This window comes from Xyrauchen texanus, chromosome 41 (genome assembly GCF_025860055.1).
Source record: "Xyrauchen texanus isolate HMW12.3.18 chromosome 41, RBS_HiC_50CHRs, whole genome shotgun sequence".
NCBI classification, from domain to species: Eukaryota; Metazoa; Chordata; class Actinopteri; order Cypriniformes; family Catostomidae; genus Xyrauchen; species Xyrauchen texanus.
The window spans coordinates 8,211,426-8,239,292 of NC_068316.1; positions in this window are offsets into that span (position 1 = coordinate 8,211,426).

Below are 27,867 nucleotides of genomic sequence, written 5' to 3' on the forward strand. Positions count from 1 at the left end.
AAGCTCAGTAGACTAACAGTATATGTTGGTTTTGCCAAGCCAACATAATAATAAAGGGCAACCAAACAGTACCAAAAACTATTTGTATTCCATGGTATTACCATCTGACACCATCAATGTCCCATGGTACCTCCACATTATACTTTCTAAGGGTTATTACCAATGCCCTGTGATATTAATAATATAAATTTGTACTTGCCATACACCGTATTCTCTGATAAACAAATCTGCATGCAATGCAAGCTGTTAAAAAAATAAGACCCCTAACAAGTGCTTCTCAGTAGCCATTATGACCCCATGCTGTCTAACTTCACTAACACACAGCTGACAATGTCTTTGCATGCTGACTGGTAATGTGAGTGTTAAATGTTGGATTTACCTGCCCACAGGCGAGCCCCATTAACTCTTAAATATAAAGGTTCCAATTAGAACCAAAAAGATTAAGGACAGTTCACACAAAATGTGTTTTTACTTTGGTATGCATTGTTTTTAAGTGTTTTCCTAGGTGAGCATCTCCTAGATGGACATTTTTGACATTTTTTTTTTAGCAATGTACACATGAGTGTTTATAGACGGTGTTTCAAGTTAAAAATAAATTGTAAAAATGTTCTGATATATTCGTTGCGCTATGTCTAGCTTTTTTCAGCGCAACATTGCCCTGCCTTCTCTTCAAGAACTATACACTTCCATATTGAGGAAAAAGGCTGGAAAAATCACTCTGGACCCCACTCACCCAGCCCAAAACCTTTTTGAACTGTTGCCCTCTGGCCAACGCTTCAGAGCTCTGAGCACCAGAACCGTCAGTCACAGGAACAGTTTTTTCCCTCAGGCTATCCATCTCATGAACAGGTAAAACTGCCCCATTGAGCAATAATTATGTGCAATTCACAGTTTAGTCTTTTTATATTTATCGAACACATACAACCTCTTCTGACATACATTCCCTTGCACTGTATATAACAGATTTGTATTTAGATTTGCACTACGTATGTATTTATGTATGTATGTATGTGTTTATGTATGTGTATATATATATATATAGTCTTATTGTGTATTCTATATACACTTTGTTTACTATTCAAATAAATTTTTTATTATTGTTTATTATTATCTATGTCTTGTTGTTTTGTATTGTTGTGCACTAGAAGCTCCTGTCACCAAGACAAATTCCGTGTATGTGTATCCATACTTGGCAGTAAAGCTGATTCTGATTTCGCCAAACTGTTGCTCTGTGGTGCAGTCAAACATTGCTCTGTTTGTTTGGACATCCCTGCCAATCAATTTTTTTTGGTGACACTAGTGGCGCAAATAATTTCACACTTCACCTTTAAGAGTGCATAACAAACAATAAACAGTATGTGCAAATTATCATGTAAGGCCTGTAGGATTCTTTGATATGCATTCTCAAAATATCTGTTAATTTTAATGCAATGAGTCTTCACCATGCAACAGAAAAAAGACACGCATGCACACGTGAACCAATAAAAAAAAAAAACTCTAAAAAAAACACTTTTATTGTTTATCAGACTCAAGCAGATGCAAAACAATAAGCAAACCAAATCAGCATTGACTGAGACATTGGCTCTAAAATAGATGAGAGTGGTGATAAGTGTTCCACATGGATGCACGAGAGATGAGCAAGCGAGCGGGCAGGCGGTGCGCTCATGGAGTGGGGTGTGTCGCCGAGCCGAGTTTGACAGGCAATTACAGATCCTTAGGGGCTTTAAACTACATCACATGGGGGATTTAAACAATTACAAAAAGCTCTACAAACCTGCCACGCTGACTCCATCTGTAGATTTATGATTTGCCGCAGACTGACAACCATTAAAGGGGGAACAGAATAATAAGCATTTTAGCCTTACAAAGTGCAGAGGAGCACGAGTTGGGGCAATGCTATTTATCACTGTCAGCCGGGCGAAGAGGACAAACCTGCCGCCCTAAAAGATTAGGACCCAGATTTCATGGTCAATTAGGAGTAAACACAGGTACAAAATGTGCCGTGATCCCAAAGCCAATTATCAATAATGTTTAATTTCACTCAAGTTTATTTTAAGCCCTTTATAGAGCAAAGAGGAGGAAAAAAAAGGGGGGGGGGGGGCTTTCCTTTTCACCTGCACTTCCAACAAAAGGGTCGACACACAGTCACAGTCACACACACACACACACACACACACACACACACACACACACACACACACACACACACACACACACACACAGTAAGTTAAGTGCACATCGCATTACAGTAAGCTGCTTTCAGAGAGAGAAAGGAGAGAAATACCACTGTTTGATAATGCAGGCTTAGTAGTGACAGAGTAGGGATATTGTAAATTTAAAGTAAGGCAAATAAAAAGAAAAAACTAAATTCTTCTGAGAGATTCTTACTACGTTGCTATGCGGTTGCTATGGCATTGCTAGATTGTTGATAAAGTGTCTGTTAGCAAGTTGCCATGTGGTTGCTATGGTACTCTTGGTGATTGCCAGGGAACTGTTATATGGAAGCTAAGGTCTTCTGAGTAGGGTGGCCACCTTGGCCCCGTAAAATTCCTGGACCCCCGATCAATGACGGAAAAACGTACCAGCTACCGGAAATTAATTTTAAGAGCATGTTACATTAGCTACAAGCTTGGAGCAGATCTGAATATCAACTCCAAGGCTGATAAAGAAAACATTAGCCATCCCAGAGAATGACTCTCTCTGGATCAGCAGGACTACTCTGATCTCAGTGGGCATTAGAGAGATGATAGGATGAGGAGCAAAATGTCTGGTGAAAAGATACAAACTCCAAAAGTGGAGGAACAGCATCAAAGGTGTTGAATCACACCCAACCCCATTTCATAGAATAGTAAAGAATATTTGTTTATAGCCAGTTGAACACAGCCAGACTTACAAGGGATGTCGTCTCAGAATGGCACCATGTTAAAGGTGCTGCAAGTGATTTTCTGGAATACCATGCATAACATGTCCCTACCGCTCAACAGATATCACTGAAATAGGTGTCATGAGAATCACACTTGACTATGTTACAGCCTTGCCATTTTTGGGTTAACTAACCCTTTATTTTGCTTAAAGGCACAATGGTGATAGTGCAAGGATCACCTGCTGAGCGGTTTGAACTTACAACTCTTTGGTTACTATCTCAGATTTTTTTAACCACTAGGCTAATACACTACCCCCCAAATCCTAAGTGAGAAACAATTGCAGTTGATGCAGCCCAAGAAACTGGCATTTGAGTGACGGCAAAGAGACTTTCATTAGTTTAAATTCACAGATACTGTAGCGATGCCACTCACGAACAAGTGCACCCTGCACACTTACTATATTATTGGGCCTACTTATAGCCATTTATCTGCAATCCACTGTTCCTTTTGCTTCTGCCAACTTTCAATTGGATAAAATAGGAACAGCTCACAAAAAGACTTTGACATTTATGAATTATAGCCTCAGGCACATCGTTATGATGTAATATTTCTCTCAAAGGCAGTGATTTTATGGAGGGAAAGTTGCAGAGGAGATGTGACAGCTAAAAGCAGAATGGTTTACTTCAGACTGACACTCATGTGAATCGAAAAGAGAGAGTGTGTGAGAGAGAGTCTGGATGAGAAGAGAGAGAGAGAGAGAGAGAAAGGGTGAGCTTTCAAGGGAGGGAAAGAAAGCGTGAAAAAAAAAAACTTTTAAGTAGTATCCTTAGGCGAGGAACAGTGTTAAGTGTTCCCTTAGATTTCAAAGTGGGAATGAATGGTTGATTCTCTTTGAAAATGAAGTTGCCATGGCAACTGAGCCTTTATTTCATATTTGCTGGCACAGGTAGCTAAACAGCAGACGCAAAGAAGACGAGGCATTCAGACCACAGAGGAGTTCACCGAATGTTAAAACCCATGGCGGCAGACGAGGTCCAAAGGCAATCGTTCTTTCACCACATAACGCCATTCTTTCATATCTTTCATACATCCTTTTCTTGTTTAATCTCTGACAACAGATTCATGCTTTTGCTTTCAAACAATAGGTAAAAGAATGAGACTTTCATCAGTTCTGTAGTCACTTTCTTTGCTTTTTTCGCTGAAGCTAGAGGAATAGTTTGCCCAAAAATAAAAATTCGGTAATTGTCATGTCATTCCAAACCTGTTTGACTTTGTGTTCAAGCTTCAAAAAAGACACAAAAGCATCAGTAGTCTATATGACATTTGCGTTATTTTACTATATAAGACCTCTGAAGTCATACGATTGCTTAGTGTGAGGGAAAAGTGACTGAAAATCTTGACATTTGCCCTAGCTGTCCTTGGTGCATTCATGAGAGAAGCAGCACTGTCCACAAAATAATCATTCTTTTGAGTCAGATCTTTACATGGTTGATGTGGTTCCTAAAACCAGTCTAAATGAACTGGACGAACTCACTAATTCAGTCACACTAGTTAGCTGCTCTCTTGAAAGGAAGAATTAATAAGGTTAATAATGACTTCATCAGTGTTGTAGTCAAGACCAGCTCATCTGAGACCCAGTTTAGTCCGAGACCAGAGTAAGTTAAGTTCGAGTCAAGACCGAGACCATAAGAGGGTCGAGTCCAAGTCATGACCAAGACAGGACAGGGCCGAGTCTGAGTCAAGGCCAAGTCTAAGTGAGAGTTTTTATGAATTAATTAAATGTATAGTTTAAAGAACTATTGATTCTAGACACACATACTCTGGGTTAATTCTGGTCTCGAGTACTACAACACTGGACTTAATAATGACATTAATTTTGACCTGTTCCTCACACAAAGCTATTGTCTGTCTTCAGAAGACTTGAAATATAGTGCACAAGTCATATGGACAAATAGTTTGATACATTTTTAATAAGTTTTGTCCTTTTGCAGCTTGAACACTCCAGTTCTTATTCATTGTCATTCTATGGGGGAACAAATGTGGCCAGGATATTCTCAAAAAAATCACCTATTGTGTTCAACAGAGGAAAGAAAGTCATACAGGTATGGTAAGTCATGTGTGAGAGTAGATGATGACAAAAATTTCATTTCTGGGTGAACAAATCCTTTAAAATCACTTCTATTCTTGCTTTGTAAATATTTTCCCCAAGGTTTTACAAAGAGTAGTGTGGTGTGACACCTGACGTGGCAGCCGTACCCTCAAGCGATGTTCTCACCATGCTTTACATCATTGGCTTGCCTTATAAATATACAATATGCTAAATGTACCTGGGCTTCAGTGACAGGGGAATTTCAGGCGAATATATAATGACAGTAATTTGGAGGGGGTTCGGGGACAGGAAATACCAGATGTCCATCTTTGCTTTAGGGTTTTGGGTGGGTTTGACAGGCCAGTTTAATGAGGTGAGAGAGAGGATAGGGGGGACATGTCAATGTAATCGATAGTAGAATTAACACATTTACACGCTGACTGTTTACTTTCAGCCATTTGCTTTGCGCAATTAAGCGCCTGAGATCTGCAAGTCAGCTATGATTAATCCAAGGGTCACTTCACTGTCTCCCTCAATTTCCACCTAAAATATCAAAACCTGTGTTTATAACTCTGCACGTGTGTATATGTGTGGGTGTGTAGAGTTATCTGAGAGTGGTAGGTGTGAATGAGTGCGTAAACATGGATATGTCTGCAGGATAGGTTTGCATGTGTGTTTTCATTGGGTTGATGCAGTTTGGGGTTGATGTTGGTTTGGATTTGATGCCCATTTGGGGTTGAAGACAATAGGGTTTGGTGCCGTTAAGGGCTGATGCTGTTTAGGGGTTAAAGCCATTTGGGGTTGTAGCCATTAGGGGTTGATGCCGTTAGCAGTTAATGCTGTTTTAGGGTTAAAGTCATTTGGGGTTGAAGCCACCATGGGTTGATGCGGTTTTGAGACTGAAGCTGTTTGAGGTTGAAGCCATTTCGGGTTGAAGCCTTAAGGGATTAATGCTGTTAGGGGTTGCTGCTGTTTTGGGGTTAATGTTGAATTGGTTTGAAGCCATTTTGGTTTGATGCTCTTTTGAGGTTAAAGCTGTTTGGAGTTGATGCCTATTTGGGGTTGATTCTGTATGGGCTGATAATGTTTTGGGGATGAATCCATAAGGGGTTGAAGCCAGTGGGGGTTGATGCCATTTTGGAGTTGTTGCTGTTCTGGAGTTGAACCCATTTGGGTTGATGCCATTTTGGGGTTGTAGCCAGTGGGGGCTGATGATGTTTTGGGGTTGAAGCTCTTTACGGTTGATGCTGTTTTGGCATTAAAACTCTTTTGGTGTTGATGTCATTTTAGGGTTGAGTCCTTAAGGGGTTGATGCTGATTTTCATTTGAAAGCGTCTGGGGTTGATTCCATTAGGCTTGATGCTGATTGGTTTCACTGACAACATCCTGGGATCTGGAGAACTCCATTCTCACAGATGGGCTGGCCTGATGATGTCTGGCCTGGGAAGTCCCTTCATTTCATCTCCTCTATCCTTCCATCCCCCTCTCCACATCTCCCCTGTCTCATCCAACCATCAGCGGCTCACTCCTTGGCATCCACCGTGAAATCCCTCTCAGCTTCTTGGCAACATCAGATTAGTTGCTTCCGATAAGCATTTCCCATAAATGTAGCCTACTTTAGATCCAGGATTAGCTGCCAGTGATTCAATAAAGGGCTTTTTTGTTTTTTTGGATAACAGTAAATGTTGGTTTTGCAGTTTGGTACAGGACAGCATGTGATGCAGTGTTATTGAAAGAGCCAAATTATCCCTAAGGGAAGAGGTTATTATATGTGTTCACAAATTAGCATAATAGACTCACCTCTGCCAGTTTGGCAAGCTCAGTCCAATCAGCTTTGTTGTAGCTGCACATTATGCTTGATATGACAATTTTTGGTGGGGAGAAGACAGAAAGAGTCAGAGAGGCGATTTCAGCATGGATAGAGTTCAAGAATGGGTTGTCCTTGTCTTACCTTGTGGCCTTTATCAGGGGCCTGTTTCATTGTGCACAAAGGTTTCGCCATCAAGGTCCCATTTCGGCACATTATAAAATGGATCTGAGAGCCATTATCTTGTCTTTAAAAAACAGCTGCCTTCATTTCTCAAGCCTCAAAGTCACAAAATCAATATTTATAATTCAAAAGACCAGGACAAATCCACTGTTGCGCTGCCATTATTAAAACAGTATCAAACCCCCGAGCAGGGTCTGAGATAAGAGCATTTGCTGGATTAGCTGTTTTTTTTTTCCTTAGGACACAATAAGCCAGTCATAAAACAGGTTACGGAAGGCCTGTCTCTTGAAGACAACCAGGTTTTCAGTAATCATGGACATAAAAAGCTTTTGATATGTGGGAAAACTGCACCAAGTGCATGGTTATTATGGCGGGGTTATTATAGTTTAGAATCTTTAAGTTCATTTTTATTTGCAATTCATTTAATTTTTGTTAGTTCCCTGTCAATAAAGTATTTTTTTTTTCCTTAGTGTTTCCTAGTGTCAGTTTAGTTTGAGTTTTTCCTGTATATTTAGGTTTTATTTTATTTATTTATTATATAACTGCTATCACTTAAATATAATGTTTTATGTATAATGATGGCTGGTTGCAAAGCTTCAAATTGTCAAATATACTGTCTTCAAAAAAGAAATGAAGTAAAGGGATAGTTCAACCAAAAATTCAAATTTCATTATAATTGACCTCCACATCTTTCCAAATTTCTATTTCTTTCTTCCAATGAAGACAAAATGACATGTCGGGCTGAATGTCCGGGACTGACAGCCTTAGTCACCATTTACTTTCATTGTATGAAATAAAGATGCAAAAAAATAAATAATAGTGTATGAGGTTAACATTCAGCCTAATATCCAAACAGATTTGGAACAACATGAGGGTGAGTAATTTAATTTAATTTTAGTTTTAGAGACATGAAAATGGATTTTAGTTTCATGTTTTCCAATTTCACTTCAGTTAACGAAAATGTCTTCATTTAGTTTTGGTTTTCATTAACAATAATAGCATTGTGCCATTTGTCCAGTTCTCCAGAGATGGACATTCTGCCTACACTTGTTGGTGAAAACACCAGATATAGAGTCCACATTTCAGCAAACCGTGTCACTCATCTTTATATTTCTCCAGGGAAAATCAAACCATGTTAACTGCATATGTGGCCATGCTCCATTATGTACCTAATAGCTGTAAATATGTTGAGAAAAAGCCCAGCAAGGAAGGCAACCCTATCTTGTGTTACTTTGTCCAACAGAGCGATTACATCTAAACTCTTGTCTCATCAGATGTCCATGACTTACATTCTGCGATGATGAGGAGGAGGTGGGCGGGCTCAGTGATGAAGAAGATTGGTCCTAGCAGCAGGAGAACAGGAGTCCGGGGAGACTCGAAGAAAACTGATTTCATGGGAGGATATTAAACTTGGAGGCTGTGTTGTCCCCCCGGGACAAATTTCCGCTAGATATAAATCTCTCAGGCATTACGCTTTCCCAAAAGCAGCAAGCTGTTAGGTGCTAAGCTTAGCCCGCCTACACAAGAGCACAAAATATTGCCAAGTTTTAGGAGGCAAATAAAGTTAAGCACTCTGACATTTCCTGCCAAGATTTACTGTACAACAGTGACATATAAGTGATATTTGATACACCCTGAAATAGTGTTTGGTAATATTACCATAAACCTCAGGCCACCCGAGAGCAACAACAAGGCTGCTAAAAGAGATGGAAATATCAACGCTGCAGGCTTCATTTCTTTATTATACGGTGATGCAAGTAGTCTGTTTTGATTTGGGCTTGACCTTTGCTCACTTTAAAGTCATGTTATTGAAGAACAGCTCTTGAAAAGCTAGAGAGGGATCTAGTTTTAAGTTTATTAACACCAATCCACCCTGAGCCCCCCCCCCAGAGCGTCACATTAACTGGCACAGAGGCTGCGGGGGTTGGATGACAGGATTGGGGGATTACCTGGTTATAAGTTCAATAACTTTCCTCCCAGTGTCCACCTCTAAACCCACCTTACACTCTAACAATGTGTCTCCATGGAGATCAGTCACCTGGAGGCGATATGAGAACATGTGAAGCAATGACTCCCGCCAATTTCCTAATGCTGTACTGTGACCATTTCCTAATATTGGGGAAAAAATGGAAGCAATGATAACAGCCAACCACAATTTGTCAGAATTTTGAGTCACACACACTGACCATAGCGGAATTCTGATGAGGTTTGAAGGTAAAATGATACGAATAGCTCACCCAAAAATGAAAATTCTGTCATCATTTACTCACACTCATATTTTTCTAAACCTGTATGATTATCTTTTCTTCCATGGAACACAAAAGGAAATGTTAGGCAGAATGCTAGCCTCAGTCCCCATTTACCTTTCTTTACATCTTTCTCTTTTTTTGTATTCAATGAAAGTGAATGGTGACTGAGGCTGTCATTCTGCCTAACATCTCTCTTTGTGTTACATAGAAGAGAGAAAGTCATATGGGTACGGAACAACATTTTTACTATCCCTTTCAGTTTCTTTTTTTCTATACAAAATCAGATTCCTCTTTGAGAAGGAATAGGAAAAGGTTATTGTGGCAGGGCGGAGGGCGGGTCGTGATTAATACACACCCGGTCCCTTATCAGGCTAATCAAGCCTCCGAGAGGGATAAAGGCCGACTGCGGAGGATTGTGCGGGAGAGAGAGATAGTTTACGGACATGTCCATCGTGTGTGTCTTTTAAGTTTATCATTAAAACTATATTTATGTTGAAAAGCCAGTTCTCGCCTCCTCCTTCCCATTGAACCGCTTTACACTGGTGCCGAAATCCGGGAAGGAGGAGGGATATGCCGTAGTAGAGTTCTCGCCACTACCGTCCACTCCAACGGAGCAGCCGCGGCCATCTGCCGGGGGACGAGGAGCCCGGCTGCCTGGAAGCGGACGACGGCTGCTGACCGCGAGGGGAGAAGGGGCTCCTAACCGAGCGCCTGGAGCGTTCAGGGCCGCTGCCAGGGGCGGAGGAGTCACCTACCAGCCGCCGAAACGCGGCGGGGTTTGAGACCGCCGACCGCGAGCGGGGAGGGGCTCGCTGCCAACCGCCTGGAGCAGGAGAACCGCTGCCAGGGGCAGGGGAGACCCCTTCTGTTCCCCAAGAATGCAGTGGGGCGTTCCGTCTGCCTCCGATCCGCCCGGAGAGGCGCAGCTGTCGTCTGTTAGAGGATGGAGGAGTGGCCGAGGAACAAGCTACGGCGTATCGGAGAACTGGCGAGTATCTTTTTTTTTATCTTTCTCTCTCTCTCTTACTGCCGCTCCGTGTTGGCCTTTTCTCTCTCGTTTAAATTTTAGTGTTTTTTTGGGGGGTACTACACTGTTACAGGAAGTACCCCCCTATTTAATTATTTCTATTTCCCTCCCCTTGTCCCCTCCCTCATCCAGGTAGACTGGGATGACCTGCCGGCAGACGGGGCAAAAAGGCACACCCCTCACCAGGTAAAGAGGGTGGGGGGATGTACGTCATGCCGGGGGCTCCCCTGCCTGAGGGAGCAATGTGGCAGGGCGGAGGGCGGGGCCGGGTCGTGATTAAACACACCTGGTCCCTTATCAGGCTAATCAAGCCTCCGAGAGGGATAAAGGTCGACCGCGGAGGATTGTGCGGGAGAGAGAGATAGTTTATGGACATGTCCGTCATGTGTGTGTTTGTCTTAGTTTATCATTAAAACTATTATTTATGTTGAAAAGCCGGTTCTCGCCTCCTCCTTTCCATTGACTGCTTTACACTTATCCTGGAAGAAAACTAGCTTTTTTCTGCTCTGACAATGTTCCTCAACTCTGAGGATTGGTTTTTCCAGCAGGACAATGCTCCATGCCACAGAGACAGGTCAAGGTGTAGATGGAGGACCTTTCATGGCTGTGGTCTACAATAAAAAATGGAGGGCCCCTTTCATGGCCAGCCCAATCTCCAGACCTGAACTCCATTAAAAACCTCTGGAATGTGTTCAAGAGGAAGATGGATGGCCACAAGCCATCAAACAAAGCCACACTATTTAAATTTTTGCACCAGGAGTGGCATAAAGTCTACCAACAGCAATGTGAAAGACTGGTAGAGAACATGAAAGCTGTGATTGAAAATCAGGGTTATCCACCAAATATTGATTTCTGAACCCTTCCTAAGTTAAAACATTAGTATTGTATCATTTAAAATTAATATGAACTTGTCTGAAAACACTGCATATTTTTTGTTATTTTGACCAGTTGTCATTTTCTGCAAATAAATGCTCTAAACAACAATATATTCATTTGGAATTTGGGAGAAATGATGTCAGTACTTTATAGAATAAATCAAAAATTCTGATCATCAATTCTGATTCTAATCATTCTAATCATAAAATCATAATCATGATCTTATATTTGCATTTGCAAATGATATATGCCTAATGTTTTAAAATGATTAGAATAGACTGTCTGAATTACAGAAATCATCAACAAAATCCCTTCACGGCGCTAGACCTAAGACACACATACACAAATATGCATTCAGTCTTTTGTTCTAATGAAGTTTTAAAGAAGCAAAGCACATCTCAGCTCAGTCAGGGTTCTTAAAAGGAGATTCTCTCTCTCTCTCATCTCTCTTCACCTTGTTTCAGAGGAAACCGATACATCTCCGCTGCTTTCATCCTCATTACAAAAGCCGCCCCAGTGAACGCTGGGCATCACTTCCATTAGTGCAACCCAATGATTGCTGTCACAAAGTCCTGCAGAAATCAATTAATCCTTTCATATTTCTTGAGTACAAAAAGAAACCAAGATACAGAATCTTAGAAGTGAACAAATGAGTTGTCATTTTGTAATTTCAGTAAGCATATGCTGCTCCTGATGTATCAATACGACGGCAGAATAATAATAATAATAATACAAAAAAAAAATACTTATGGATGGAGCAAACTCACATCATAAATATTTGGATTTCATTAACAAACACGAGGATCACATTACTATGAATAATAAATGGAACAATGAAAAATGAATATTGAAATCATATTCAAATTTTATGACTTGAAAGCCAAAGCCACAGAGGAACAATTGGAAATAACTAGCTACCACAGAAAGTCCCATGTGGATTTCACCAAAGACGAAGACCTACTCCCATATATTGTGAGAATGAGATTAGAAATTACAATATTCTGTTCTCAACATGTTATGACAAAGAGTTTATTGATGTTCATTCATGTAGAAATAACACCAACAGCAGCTGCTCTGTTTAAAGTCGATGTATTCTAAATTTGAGCTGGTCTTACACCTTGTTCTAACTAGGTACTGCTTGATAAAGTGTCAAGCAGAAAGTCACATCTCATATATGTTGAGTTTTTGTCCTAACGAGCTGTGACCATCAACAGCACAGCAGTATGCATCAGAATATTTTGATAGATGCTTGGTTTTTATTTTTGACATGATGTGCTATTGGGACCACCCATGGTGAACTCTCATTGGTCCAAAATTCCTTTTCACATAGCTGTAAATCAAATATATACGATGAGACATTGGTCCATTTCACACTTGGTATTTTAAACAGGGCATTAGTATTGATTTTATTGTGATGTATTCCAATGCCAAAGGTATACAATACGAAAAGATGCGGTGCTAGGGGCTGTTCAGACTGAACGTTTTCTTGCAATAAAAAAAGCTAGAAGCAGCGTAACGACTGAAACAGAACGCAGGTGCTGCAGGTGTTAATAGAGTGAAATATAGAAAAAAAGAACCCAGGATTACGTAAAGGAATATTACCGGTTCAATACAAGTTGAGCTCAATCGACAGCATTTGTAGCATTATTTTGTTTACTACAAATTGTCCCTCCTTTACTTAAAAAACTATTAAAATCTGTGTTGAAGCACTTATAATGGAATTAAATGGGGCCAAACCATAAACGCTAAAAAGCCACAAGACAACACGCAAACAAGAAGTGTGTTGACATGATTTTATAATGTGATAAAATGGCTAACTAACCTTGTCTGTGTAGTTATATCCAAGTTTACAACTTTGTTGCCATGACAACGTAACACCATAAACCCTAAAATGACCATAAAATGACAATTTAAACAACTTTACAGTTCAAATAATACACTAGTTTTTGTATGTAAGTGCTTTTATACAATTATAAGCTTCACATTTCTGCCTTTCAACCCTCCAAAAATGGGCTCCATTCACTTTCACTGTTAGTGCCTCACTGTAACCTGTTTTTTTTTATTTTTATTATGAAAAGGATGGATCAGTCAAAATAATTTTTGGTGCTAATCAACATTATGCCACAAATGCTGTCAATTTTGCATTGAACCAGAATATTCCTTTGGCAGATTCAAGTCCGAAAAGCACATAAGTCATGTAATAGGGACATTTCGCAACTTACATTGTCAACATTGGCAGTGGTCTTCTCACTGATCAGCTTGATGTTGAAGAAGGAGCCCTGCCTGGGAGGTCTGCCTGGGAGGTCGTTCCACGCACAGTGCACGGAGACACTTTGGTCATTAAATACTGCAAGGGAAAAAAAAAGAAGCAATCGGTGCAGACAGGTTTGGATTTACCAAGACTTCATCTTGCGTCTGTGACCTCACTCCACCTTAATTAATGGCTAATAATTAATTTACTTACAAACCTACACTGTAGTCAGCACAAGCACTTGCACTCACATGGCTTGTACCACCTAATGGAAGCCCTTGCTATAAAATTGTACTGTGGCTATACTTTCCATATAGAACAACATAAAGAAGATGATTATGGCCATTTTCAACAGAAATGCATGACACAAATTCAATAGTGTTATTTCTCCTATACCAGAGGGCTTTGAAGTAAAGCTCAATTCACATTTAATCATACATGTTTAAAATTCTGCAGTGCAGAAGGGAAAATTAGGTCAACATGAGCCACAAAAAAGGCTGAGGTTTTTTACATTACAAAACAAAGTCATACATCCATCCACACTAATAATTCCTTTTTCTCACATTTCCCTGACTAGATTTTGTACATCTGGCTTGTCTTGTGGCAGACAAGGTGCCAGCGTGCCCACAGGCTATGGTAGATGTGCTTTGTACTACATAAAGCTGTGCATGAAAAATGATCTCTTGGCAAAAGATTCCCATGGATTTCCTGCCAAACTTCCATAATATCCATCACTGATTAGATGTCAGGTCTAGAGGACAGGTCATCTTGGCTGGACAGGATCAGGTGGACTGGATCAGTCCACACGGTAAATTAGAGGCATGGCTGGCAGGGATGCAAGGATCATGCCATTAGGTTAACCGATAATGGCTAATGGCTTTGGCTGATTGCAGACCACAGCCAAACTCTTTCAAATGTAAGCTCACTGTGTGCAATGAGTGTATGGACACAGTTCAGACACGGAACTAGTCATCATTTTGATAAGAAGTTCCACAGTGCAAAGGAATTCAGGCTATCACAACTGTATCCTTGTTAAATGAATTTCACATTACTTTCCAGGCTGATCCAAGCAGGTTTGGTGCTGATCTACCTGGTGGAGCAGAATAGCTTGGTATTTTGCTCATTTCTTGCCCTTGCAGGATGAGTCAAAATATATGGTTTAGGTTTTTTTAAATCCATAATCTTAAGTATAAGCAATAGTATTAGTGATGCTTGCCTTAGTAAGCACTACTAATTAAAGACAATAAGGAGGTAGTTTTAATCCATTGCGTCTAAGACCATGGAGCTAAGAGGGTCTAAGGGGTTAAGGAATTACATTTTTGTGTTTTGTCTTTTCTCTTTCTATGAAAATTGAACCGCTAAACTCTGATAAACCATATGTAATGAAGTTCAATGGAAAGGAGGAGGCGAGAACAGGCTTAACAATATAAATAACAGTTTAATAACAAACTTAATCAAAAAGACAAACACAAACAGATGCCGGGCAGCTGCCGGTAACTATCTCTCTCTGGAACTGCCGCCTCCAGTCACCTTTATCCCTCTTGAGGGCTTGATTAGCCTTCCTCCCTGCCACACTGCTCTCTCCTCCCTCCTTTCCTTCCGGCCGGGGAGCTCCTTTCCGGGCCCCGCCTGCAGGCAGATCATCTCAACCTCTTTGGACCTGGGAGGGTGACAAGGGGAGGGAAAAAAAAATTATTAAGGAAAGGCCAACAAGGAGCGACAGCGGGAGAGAGAAACGTACTCGCTGGTTCTCCGATACGACGTAGCCTGGTCTTCGGCCACTCCTCCATCCTCTAGTGGACGACAGCCATGCCTCCCCTGGCGGATCGGAGGCAGTCCTCCAGCCCCTGATAGATGGAACTCCTTACCATGGCTACTTACTATGCTGTTAGGCCACTATAATAACCTACAGTTAGTCTAATGTGCAGCATTAATATAAGCAATAATTTTATTCTGATTTTTATTAATACATGATTATTATAGACACATTGGTGCCTTTAATGATATTGCTGTTGCCAACATTTTATAAAAGAAATTAGTCACTTGAGGGCATGTGTTGCAGTGATTTAACCACAGGTATTTATACTAATCATGGTAAAAAATATTTACACATGGCCTTGAGTGGCTTATTACTTTTCTGAAATGTTGGCAACAGCTATATGACACAAGAATTCAATTTTAAATGTTTTCATGGCTTTAGCCTATAAGTGGGTCACCAAAAAAAAAAAACAATGATAAAAAATACATTAATTAATAAAATCAATTCCTAGGTCTCCTCTTGTCTTCTGCACCTATTATAAACCTTAGTGTGAACAATCATTATTAGAAGAATGTATATATATACAGGTGAAACTCTAAAAATTTGAATATCGTGCAAAAGTTCATTAATTTCAGTAATTCAACTTAAAAGGTGAAACTAATATATTATATAGACTCATTACAAGCAAAGTAAGATATTTCAAGCCTTTATTTGATATAATTTTGATGATTATGGCTTACAGCTTATGAAAACCCCAAATTCAGAATCTCAGAAAATTAGAATATTACATGAAATCAATAAAAAAAAAGATTTTAAATACAGAAATGTCGGCCCTCTGAAAAGTATAATCATGCATATGTGCTCAGTACTTGGTTTGGGCCCCTTTTGCATTAATTACTGCCTCAATGCGGCGTGGCATGGATGCTATCAGCCTGTGGCAGTGCTGAGGTGTTATGGAAGACCAAGATGCTTCAATAGCGCCTTCAGCTCTTCTGCATTGTTTGGTCTCATGTCTCTCATCTTTCTCTTGGCAATGCCCCATAGATTCTCTATGGGGTTCAGGTCAGGCGAGTTTGCTGGCCAATCAAGCACAGTAATACCATGGTCATTGAACCAGGTTTTGGTACTTTTGGCAGTGTGGGCAGGTGCCAAGTCCTGCTGGAAAATGAAGTCAGCATCTCCATAAAGCTTGTCTGCTGAAGGAAGCATGAAGTGCTCTAAAATGTCCCGGTAGAGGATAGAGGGTAGCTGCATTGACTCTGAGGGTAGCTGCATTGACTCTGGACTTAATAAAGCACAGTGGACCAACACCAGCCGATGACATGGCTCCCCAAACCAACACAGACTGTGGAAACTTCACACTGGACTTCAAGCATCTTGGATTGTGTGCCTCTCCTCTCTTTCTCCAGACTCTGGGACCTTGGTTGCCAAATGAGATGCAAAATTTGCTCTCATCAGAAAAGAGGACTTTGGACCACTGAGCAACAGACCAGTTCTTTTTTTCTTTAGCCCATGTAAGACATTTGACATTTGAAGCCCATGTCCAGGACCCGTCTGTGTGTGGTGGCTCTTGATGCAGTAACTCCAGCCTCAGTCCACTCCTTGTGAAGCTCCCCCACACATTTGAATGGCCTTTTCCTGACAATCCTCTCCAGGCTACGGTCATCCCTGCTGCTTGTGCACCTTTTTCTTCCACACTTTTCCCTTCCACTTAACTTTCTATTAATGTGCTTTGATACAGCACTTTGAGAACATCCAACTTCTTTTGCAATTACCTTTTCAGGCTTTCCCTCCTTGTGGAGGGTGTCAATGATGGTTTTCTGCACAACTGTCAGGTCAGCAGTCTTCCCCATGATTGTGAATTCAACTGAACCAGACTGAGAGACCATTTAAAGGCTCAGGAACCCTTTGCAGGTGTTTAGCTGATTAGAGTGTGACACTTTGAGCCTACAATACAGAACCTTTTCACAATATTCTAATTTTCTGAGATTCTGAATTTGGGGTTTTCATAAGCTGTAAGCCATTATCATCAAAATTATATCAAATAAAGGCTTGAAATATCTTACTTTGCTTGTAATGAGTCTATATAATATATTAGTTTCACCTTTTAAGTTGAATTACTGAAATTAATGAACTTTTGCACGATATTCTAATTTTTCGAGTTTCACCTGTATATTCTTTGATCAACAATATTCTTCTTAACACAATTGTGGTGGTGGTGTAGTGGTCTAAGCACATAACTGGTAATCTGGTAATCAGATGGACACTGGTTCGAGCCCCACAACCACCACCATTGTGTCCTTGAGCAAGGCACTTAACTCCAGGTTGCTTTGGATAAAAGCGTCTGCCAAATGCATAAATGTAAATGTAAATTGTACAGAGTGGTTATCTGAGTTACTGTAGACTTTGTCAGTTTGAACCAGTCTGGTCATTCTCTGTTCACCTCTCTCATCAACAAGGTGTTTCCATCCGCAGAATTGCCGCTCACTGAAAGTTTATTGTTTGTGGCACCATTCTGAGTAAATTCTAGAGACTGTTGTGTGTGCTTAAAAAAGTGCTTAAAATCATGATCTAGACGTGGAGTGCTTTCAGAAAGTATTCAAACCAATACTTTTTTTTATCACATTTTGTGATGTTGCAGCCTTATGCTGAAATGCTTTAACCTGTTAACCTGCACCCCCACTCAGGGGCTCACAGCTGAAAATGACATACCTGAATTAAAATAAATATAGCTCCTGAGAACAGTGTACCACAGGCACAATTAAGGTCTCTTTGGAAAGAAGACACTTGGCACTCTACTAACAACAAATCAGAGTTGATAATGCTCAAACAAATAAAAAGTTATAAAAGTTGAAGTGCCTCATAAATAATGTGAACTTCAAAAAATGTTTTATTATTTCATGTACAAATATATAAAAATAGACCTGGAGGAATCCAATTACGTAAAGGATTGAAAGCCACAAGTCTCATCAGTTTATATTTCAAATTTGAGGAAGATATAATGAAAAATGGGGTTCCTGCAAGCTTTTTTCCAAGACTATGTCGGTTCCCTTTCTACCTCCCCTGCCTGAGGCACATCCCCAGAAATGACATCCCCAAACTAAAATAATTGTAGTTACTGAACAATTTGCTCTACATGCACAATTTAGACATATTTAAAAAGAAGACACTTTGGAGTTTTGTTACCCAAATGTAAAAGTTGAAAAAACTTACACAGACAAAAATGTATAGAATTTAAAGTGTCTTGAAGATAATTTGTACTGCAAGTAACATTTCATTATTTTATGGAAAAATCAATGAAAACAAACCTGGATGAATCCAGTTAGGCAATTGATTGAAAGCCACAAGTCTCATCAGTTTATATTTCACATTTGAGGAAGATATTATGAAAAATGAGATTTCTGCAATATTTTTTCCAAGACTATGTCCAGGTACCAAGAAGCCTCCTTGGATACCTCAAAAAGCAACCTAATGATCAAATGTTATGAAGGGTACTGCAAGCTATTTTAGTCATATACACTATTCATACCGATAGTTGCCCATTCAACATTCAATGGCTGGTGATGGCCAGTGATACAGACAGCATTCATATGGATGGTCAGACATAGAACCAACAAACAATCACACTGATGGCCAGCCATCAGACAAGCCATTTGTTTTATATTTGGTCTTTTCAGACCACAATGCATTTACCATATAAATCAAATGGGAAAACAAACACACACACACACACACACACACACACACACACACACACACTCTCTCTCTCACACACACACACGTATAATGTGTGCATGTTACATAGCAACTCACCGATGTAAAATTGGACCATCTTTTCCGGCCCTCAAGTATATCACCGTCGTCGCTGTATTCACTCCTCAATTTCGCCATCGCTGCTTCGAAAGTGATCTCAAATAAAACATCTTCAGCAGAAAAAACTTCTTTTGATGATCCATTTGATGAGATAATCCGTCCAGTAAGTAAGACGCGAAAACAGATGTTGACTGGGGAACCGTCTTTTTACTATGGCTCGCTTTGTTGTCAAATGACGGGGTGTGGTCACAGCCTAATTCGTGAGGTTAGAGTGGCTGATTCAAATAAATAAAAAAACATCTTGTTCGCGAGGAATTTAAACTTCCCGGATATCGTTGGAATCGTGCACTGCTTGGCTACATTTTCTATCAGTCATATCATTTCAATTCTTTCATTGGCTTTCGTTGTAAAGACAAAACAATAGGATCAGCATATCATGACGCCAAAAAACTGACCGCAGTGTTTGGATATTTCGACCTATATATTGCCTATCTTTGTATTTGTGTGTGTGTGTGCGGTCTTAATTTGTACATTACACTCTAAGCAACACACCCATATAACGTTCGGCTACCGGAGTCTGTTATTATGCATAATTTTATTGCATAACCGACAAGTATGATACTTCACCCTGAAGAAACTCGATGTAAACAAAGGAATAACCATCAATGTTACAACGTTATTGTTTCTTTGGACTAAAAATGCTCTATGGGATGTTATTCAGTGGACCCTCACCTTTCCATCCAATCTGGAACTTTTAGCAGTGGATGCGTGTGTGGCTCGTTATTACGACACTACTGGTAAGTGCTCCGCTTTTTGATTACGTTTGTTTGATCTGTATTGCTTACATAAATGCAAGAAATACATTCGTTATAAGCTTTTCATCGAAAAACAGAGCTCTATCATCGATGCTTGAGGCTTACACCTTTAAAATGATATATAGTTTGCCAAGATTAATGATGTTCTTTCACGCTAAATCTATTCATAAACATTAAACTGGGGGACTCTTCGATGCGACTGCGACTGGTGCAGGTTAACAGGTTAAATGATTATTATTCCACATCAATCTACAATCCATACCCCATAATGACAAAGCAAAACCAGATTTATTGGCACGTTTATACAAAATAAATAAATTAATAATTCAATATCAAAGTGACATAAGTATTCAAAGCCTTAACTTAGTACTTAGTTGAAGCACCTTTGGCAGCGATTACAGCCTCAAGTCTTATTGAATGATGCAACAAGCTTTGCACTCCTGGATTTGGGGATTTTCTGCCATTCTTCTCTGCAGATCCTATCAAGGACTGTCAGGTTGGATGGGGACCATCAGTGGACAGCAATTTTCAGGTCTCTCCAGAGATGTACGATTGGGGTTCAAGTCCGAGCTCTGGCTAGGCCATTCAAGAAAATTCACAGAATTGGCCCTAAGCCACTCTTGCATTGTTTTGGCTGTGTGATTGGGGTCAATGTCCTGTTGGAAGGTGAACCTTAGGCCCAGTCTGAGGTCCTGAGCGCTCTGTACCAGGTTTTCATTAAGGATATATCTGCATTTTGCGGTATTCAGCTTTCCTTCAACCCTGACCAGTCCCCAGTCCCTGCCGCTGAAATGCACCCCCACAGCATGATGCTGCCACCACCATGCTTCATCGTTGGGATGGTATTGCGCATGCAGTGAGCGGTGCCTGGTTTCCTCCAGAATTGGGATTGAGGCCAAACAGTTCTTTCTTCATATAATCAGACCAGAGAATCATGTTTCTCACAGTCTTAGAGTCCTTACTGAGGAGAGGCTTCCGTCTGGCAACTCTGTCATAAATCCCAGATTGGTGGAGAGTTACAGTGATGGTTGTCCTTCTGCAATCTTCACCCTTATCCACACATGATCTCTGGAGCTCAACCGGAATGACCATTGGGTTCTTGGTCACCTCTCTTACTGAGGCCCTTCTCCTCCGATTTCTCAGTTTGGCCAGGTGGCCAGCTCTAGGAAGAGTCCTGGTAGTTCCAAACTTCTTACATTTAAGAATTATGAAGGCCACTGTGCTATTGGGAACCTTCAATGCAGCCAAAACATTTTGTAGCCTTTCCCAGATCTGTGCCTCAACACAATCCACTCTCTGAGCTCTGCAGGCAGTTCCTTTGACCTCATGGCTTGGTTTGTGCTCTGATATGCATTTTCAACTGTGCAAACTTATATAGACAGCTGTTTTTCTTACCAAATCCTGTCCAATCAATTGAATTTGCCGCAGGTGGACTCAAATCAAACTGTAGAAACATCTCAAAGATGATCCAGAGAAATGGGATGGACCTGAGCTAAATTTCAAGAGGCATAGCAAAGGGTCTGAATACTTATGTCATTATGATATTTCAGTTTTTTATTTTTATTTTATGCAAAGTTATCAAAAATCAGGTTTTGCTTTAGTTTTTTATGTGTGTATGTATATATATGTAACCCTGTGTTAAATAGGGTTACTAAATAATAGCACTATGTTAGAGTGATTTGGTAACATAAGTGTAATATATGAGGGTTGTGGTTGAAAATAAATAAACTGTGATATAAATTGTAATTTGAGGGTGTACTTTGATAAACACCGTTACATAAGATATTTACGGTAAAAGAACCGAGTGCTCCTGGGAAGGCTCGTTGAGGGAAACCCCAAAAATGTATATAGTTTGTGTGAAATGTACTGGTGCAAACATGTGGTAACTATCAGTTTTTATGTCCATCCTGATGTGATAGGCTAATTCCTTGTTCGTTTACGCCTTTTTTGATGCAAGGTAAATGTTAACCGTGCCCTGACATATATAGAGCGTTTATATAGAGAGACGAGAAGAGAGGAGAGATGAAAAAAAAGAACGGAGATGAGCAGTTGTGAACAGGGATAAGTAGTAGGTAAATCGCTGTATTGTTTGTTTAAATTCAAAACGTGTCTGTGTTATATTGAGAAGAAATAACACTGAAGAGTTTTGTTTTGTTGAGTGAGCTGACTAAAACTCCTGAAGAGTTAATGTGTGATGGTTCACTGACGAAAATCATAAAGATGGTTTGCAGGTGAACATGTAGAGAGACTGTATGTTAAGCACGACTGTGTTTTAGTCGTCGAGGGATTTATTCAGACACCGTGGACGCATCCAGATAGCTCTTTGAGTCTCCGGACGCACTCAAAGGTCCTCTGGCTACGGGGGATTCTGACGGCAAAGAGGCCGAGAGACTGAATTTTATCGGCGCATGATTCATCGCAGTTCGCTGGAGAGGAGGCATGTGAGCCGGTGCGAAAGCTGAAATCCAGTGAGAGCGTGATTATTGAACATCGAGGAGTTTCAGGTACTCAACATATTGTTTTGTTGGCTCTAAACGAGTGAAGAGGCCAATCTACAGTTCAAAGGCAACTCCGAACGCAAGCTGCAACACAGGCCTGCAACGGTGTGTGTGTGTGTGTGTGTGTGTGTGTGTGTGTGTGTGTGTGTGTGTTGTGTGAGTGTGGGCCCACTGTATGTACATTTGATGTATGTTTATTGCATATTTACCAGGATTTAAGTTTCTTTTTAACACCGAAAGAGTTTTTTTTTGGTTAAGTGTATGTTCCAGTGAGTGTATGGAACGCCTAAAGGGTTGAAATACCATAAAAGATAATTGTTTTTTTGCAAGTTAAATATATATTTATTTAGACTGTTTATTTTATAATTTAGATTTTTTTATGTAAATAAATATAATTGTTTATTATACCTTTTCAGTTCATGTGCATATGTCTGGGGAGTTAATAATTCTGAAATTGGGGTTATTAGAAGGTTATAGTCGAGAGGCTAAATTTAAAAGAACCTGGTGCTCCTTCCGTCAAATAGGTTAGATGCAGGTATTTACCTAACGGGAAGGAAGCGTTACACACACACACACACACACACACACACACACACACATATATATATATATATATATATATATATATATATATATATATATATATATATATATTATATATATATGTGTGTGTGTCACTGGTCCCTTTTATAAGCTGCTATGTCTTGTTAATTTGTGATTTGTCAATAAAAATACAAATAAATCAGATTTTTGCTTTGTCATTATGAAGTATGAAGTATAGATTGCAGTGAAAAAATATGTATATTTAAAGCATTTTAGCAGAAGGCTGCAACAGTGTAGCAGTGCAATGCATACAATCAAGCAGATACAGGTCAGGAGCTCCAGTTACTGTTCACAACAACCATTAGAATGGGGTAAACATTTTGATCTCAGTGATTTAAACCATGTCATAATTGTTGGTGCCAGATGGGCTGGTTTGAGTACTTCTGTAATTGCTGATCTCCTGGGATTTTCAAGTACAACAGTCTCTAGAGCTTACTTAGAATGGTGCCAAAAACAAAAAACATCCAGTGAGGGGTAGTTCTGTGGACGGAAATGCCTTGTTGATGAGAGAGGTCAACGGAGAATGGACAGACAGGTTCCAGCTGACAGAAAGGCTATGGTAACTCAGATAACCACAATTGTTGTGAGCAGAATAGCATCTCAAAATGCACAACGCATCGAACCTTGTGGCGGATGGGCTACAACAGCAGAAGACCACAGCTGGCATTTTATTAGGACCATAATGTTCCTAATAAAATGCTCAGTGAATGTATATACCGTATATACATATACATTTGTTCAATGAGTTATTTCTGGTGAATGACACTTAGCGTATATGGTTTATGGTTGAAGATGAAGACGTAACCTGTCCTTTAATGAATGCATTGTGGCCCTCCAGTGAAGAATCTGTGGTGAATTTACACAGCCGTCCCTTGAGCTCAGGCCAATCTGTATATCTAAATTTAATGAAGCCATGACCAGGGAACATTTGGCTGCAAGTGCTTTGGATTATCAGGCGAGAGTGCAACAAGATGTTTAATATTAAGCAACCCGAAACCATGAAAATAACCAAAAGAGAGGACTGGCATGCTGAAACAGGTGCCACACACAGTGATGAGAGATAAGACACATACACACTCACAGTTCTATTCTCTCCTTCCCAGCATGCATCTGAATGCAAATTGGATTCCCGAAGATGAGTGCCTATGGACATGAGATGTAAATGCATTCCTGCACACAAACCGTAGTGTTAATATGCAAGACTTCTCCCAGCCAACCAAAGGCGGGATAAAACCTGCCAAGGACGGACATGTTGTATAGTTGTTGCTTTATTTTTTCTTGAACTATAGTGGGGTCAGAAAGTATGAGACCACATTAAAAACCTAGGATTTTGTTTTATTTATATCGGACTATCAAAAAAGTTTTCGGATTTTGGAAAAATAAACATCAAATGGCATAAAATTAATAAATATTTAAGATTCTGCAAGATATCTTGGTCACAAATTTAAGCAAATTTGTGACATTTAACATTTAAAGAACTTTCTATAAAAGGCCAGATCTCTTTATGTCCATTGAAGCACACCAGATGCTCTTTGGAACAATCTCAAATCATGTTGGACAGCTTGGATCATCAGGGTTTGCACAAACTTGTGGAGTCCATGCCAACTCGAGAGCATTATATAATTAAAGCCATATAAGGGGGTATATACAAAATAGTCAGAAATTCAGAAATTCTCAATTCAACTTCATACATTATGGTGATAATAAAACTTTTAATTAACATTTTACATTAAACTAGAAAAATACAAAATAGGAAGATTTCCACTAGTGGTCTCAGACTTTAGGACACCGTGTGTCTGGACACCACACCAGCTTGCTGATTTTTGAAGCATAAGGGTTCGCACAACTCGTACTCCTATGACCAGAAAAGTGCAAAAATAATGTTTTTTTTTTTAACAAATTCCAGTCTTCCATTTGTAAGCCTAACCTGTCTTCCATTTGTTGTACAAACATATAGTCCCACCCCAAACTCACACTATTAGTCGAGCCAGTATTGCTCTGTCAGAATGGATGGCCACACAAACAAAGAAAAGAATGTTGACTCTTCATCTGCCATCCTAAATTTAGGAAATGTGCATAGGGGTTGCACAAACCAACAGAGAAATATTTTAGTAATCCCACAGTGCCACAGTGCTACACTTTTAGGTGAAATCAACCTACAAATGGCTTACTTACAGTATAGCGAGAAATAAATATACTAGAAATTATATTAACACTGAAAAACTCTGTACTCATGGCGCAAGACACTAAAAAAATCTAAACAATGGCAAAAAATAAACAAACATCTAGAACATGTTTACATAGAAAAACTATTTAAAACAGCGAATATGGAATCGCAATAATGCATCCTGAAAGGCCCCTAATATGTCTACGGACCAATTTCCTGTTGGAGTCCCATTTCCCATCTGCAGGCAGTGACCAGTAGAGGAAAAGCAGGAAGTAATACTTTTTCACTGTGGCTTCGTCTCGGTCCCCATTTCATGTGTGCTTCTGAGCTAACAATGTTTTATCACAGCAAAACAGGCCCCTAATCCTCCTACACAACAAACAGTCTTTCAGAAGCAGACACATGCAAAGAACTACTAATCAAAATGCACCAGGCAACACTGCTGTGTGCTCACACTCAAGCTAGCATCACAAACCACGACCACACGCTTTCTCATACTAATGAGCATATACTGTACTCTGACCTCACTTTGCAATATGCACAGCATACATACAAGCATCCAATATAAAGTATTTAGAACACAGGAAGTATGATTACAAAATCATAATTCACGACTTCAATAATGCTCATTGCAATCTTCATATATTTTCGCCTGTTTTAAAAACCACCTTTGAAATGCAGCGGCGGAATATTTGTTTCTCCTTACATGTTTCATTATCTCGAGGAAGATGCACGCTGCTGATTCTCATCTATCTCTTGCTCTCTCACTAGACACGCAGAGGAGATCAAATGTGGAATATACTGCTCAATGGCTGATAATCCCGCACATTAAACCACAGGCTTGAACTAATAGCATATCAAATGCTTTGCTATTCAGATCCAGCATCTCGTAGTAATTGTCTTATTTCAGGAGATCCAAACCACAGGGAAAAGGCTTGCAGATCTTTACCGCCAGTTTGGATTGTAAGGAAAAACAGGAAGTACATTTAATGGATCAATCAGAAAAGGCTGTCAATATGTGAAAGAATGGTTAAATCTTTCCTGGAGTTTCTTGTTATAAATGCTTATATCCTGCTTATATGGAGTATATGGAGTGGTGGTGGCATAGCAGGCTAAAGCACAGTACTGGTAAGCAGAAGGTTGCCGGTTTGATCCCCACAGCCACCACCGCTGTGTCCTTGAGCAAGGCACTTAACTCCAGGTTGCTCCGGTGGGATTGTCTCAGTAACATGTGCACTGTATGATGCTTTTGATAAAACATCTGCACAGTCAAAGTCAGGTTTATTGTAATTTTTTCCTTTTCAGGGCAGAGAGAAAATTAAATACAGTTCTCCAGGTATCCTTGGTGCAAACATTCAACATTTAGCAGAATTACAGCAGCACCACGTTTCAAGCAGACAATAAATAGATATGAGAGACAGTATGTCCAGATATTCATATAAAAAAAGAAAGAAAAAATGTGACACATATGTGGGAACAAAAGTCTGAGAACCTAAGTGAATTTCTGAATTTCAGAATTAGAATTGGGTATGTCTCATTTGATGCAAAACCTAGTGATCCATGTTACTCCATGATGATTTGAGAATGTTTCAAAGAGCATCTTGTGTGCTTCAATGGAAGCAACGAAATCTGACCTTTTGTGCAAAGGAGTTAAATCTGTTGCAAGTGATTTTTTTTTTTATGAAATGACATCCAGAAATCGCCTCTATTATCTGTCAGATATAACTGAAATATGTGGCATGAAATATCACACCTGTCTCTGTAAAATCCCTTGGCTGGGTAAACAGCAGGGTAAAAGATGTCCATGTGCAGAGGTCAGATTGTTTGTTTAGCTAATCAGAAAGCTTTCCTCGTGCCAATCATGGTGCGTGTTCACAGGGCAGCCCTTGTTTGCTCATATAAGTGCCAGTGAAGTGCCGTTTTTTAATCCCTGGTATGGCTATTTAGGGGAAGGTGTTAGGGATGCACCGATACCACTTTTATTCTTACAATCCAATTCTGATATCGGAAATCTCATTATTGGCCGATACCGATCTCAACCTGATACCAGTGTTGTTGTTTTTTGCATAATCAGTTTATAATATCTTTATATTATTGTGTGGAACTAACTGGGATTACTTTTTAATATGTAAAGATATAAAAACCTCTAACCACATTATTTCAATATGAATGTATAACTTATTAAGAAACACTTTATTATTAACTAGTATACTGGATAATGTAGCAGCAAAATTAACAGTAATTCCAGTCGTCATGTCTTCAGTAGTAAAGAAACCATTTTTTATTTTTATTTTTTATGTATCAACTTGCATCTGGACTTTAAAAGATTCAGATTTCTTTTTTGTTCAATTTAGTTGTAAGACATCAGTCCAATTTTCATTCACACAGTTACTTTTTGGAACCCATTCAACTTAAATATTGTTATAAATTGTAAACATTTATTATTATTTAAAATTTTGTATTATTATTTAATTTAAATTTTAAATACAACAGTAATGTATTTCAATCGTGCACTTTTTAAACCCTCGTGCTTTTATTTTGACATTCTGAATTCTCCAGGACATCCTGTATGTGTCTGTTTGTAGGCAAGTTCACAATACACTTCTAATTCAAATTGTGGTAAAATGCACCTCCGGTGCCGTTCTAAATGCATATTCTAAGTGAACTGAACTATTGGGCATCTACACCTGTGATGCTGTTGTTCAGTATCGCTCAAATATTGCGCACCGCTGTGAAGGTAAAAATTTCTGCGAGTGCATCACCAGCCTGTGCGTGAGTTTTTGTCAACAGAGCAGCACCATTCACAAACGCACTGGCGCTGCGCATACTATATATTTACTTATTAAACACAGCCTTTTGCTAACGC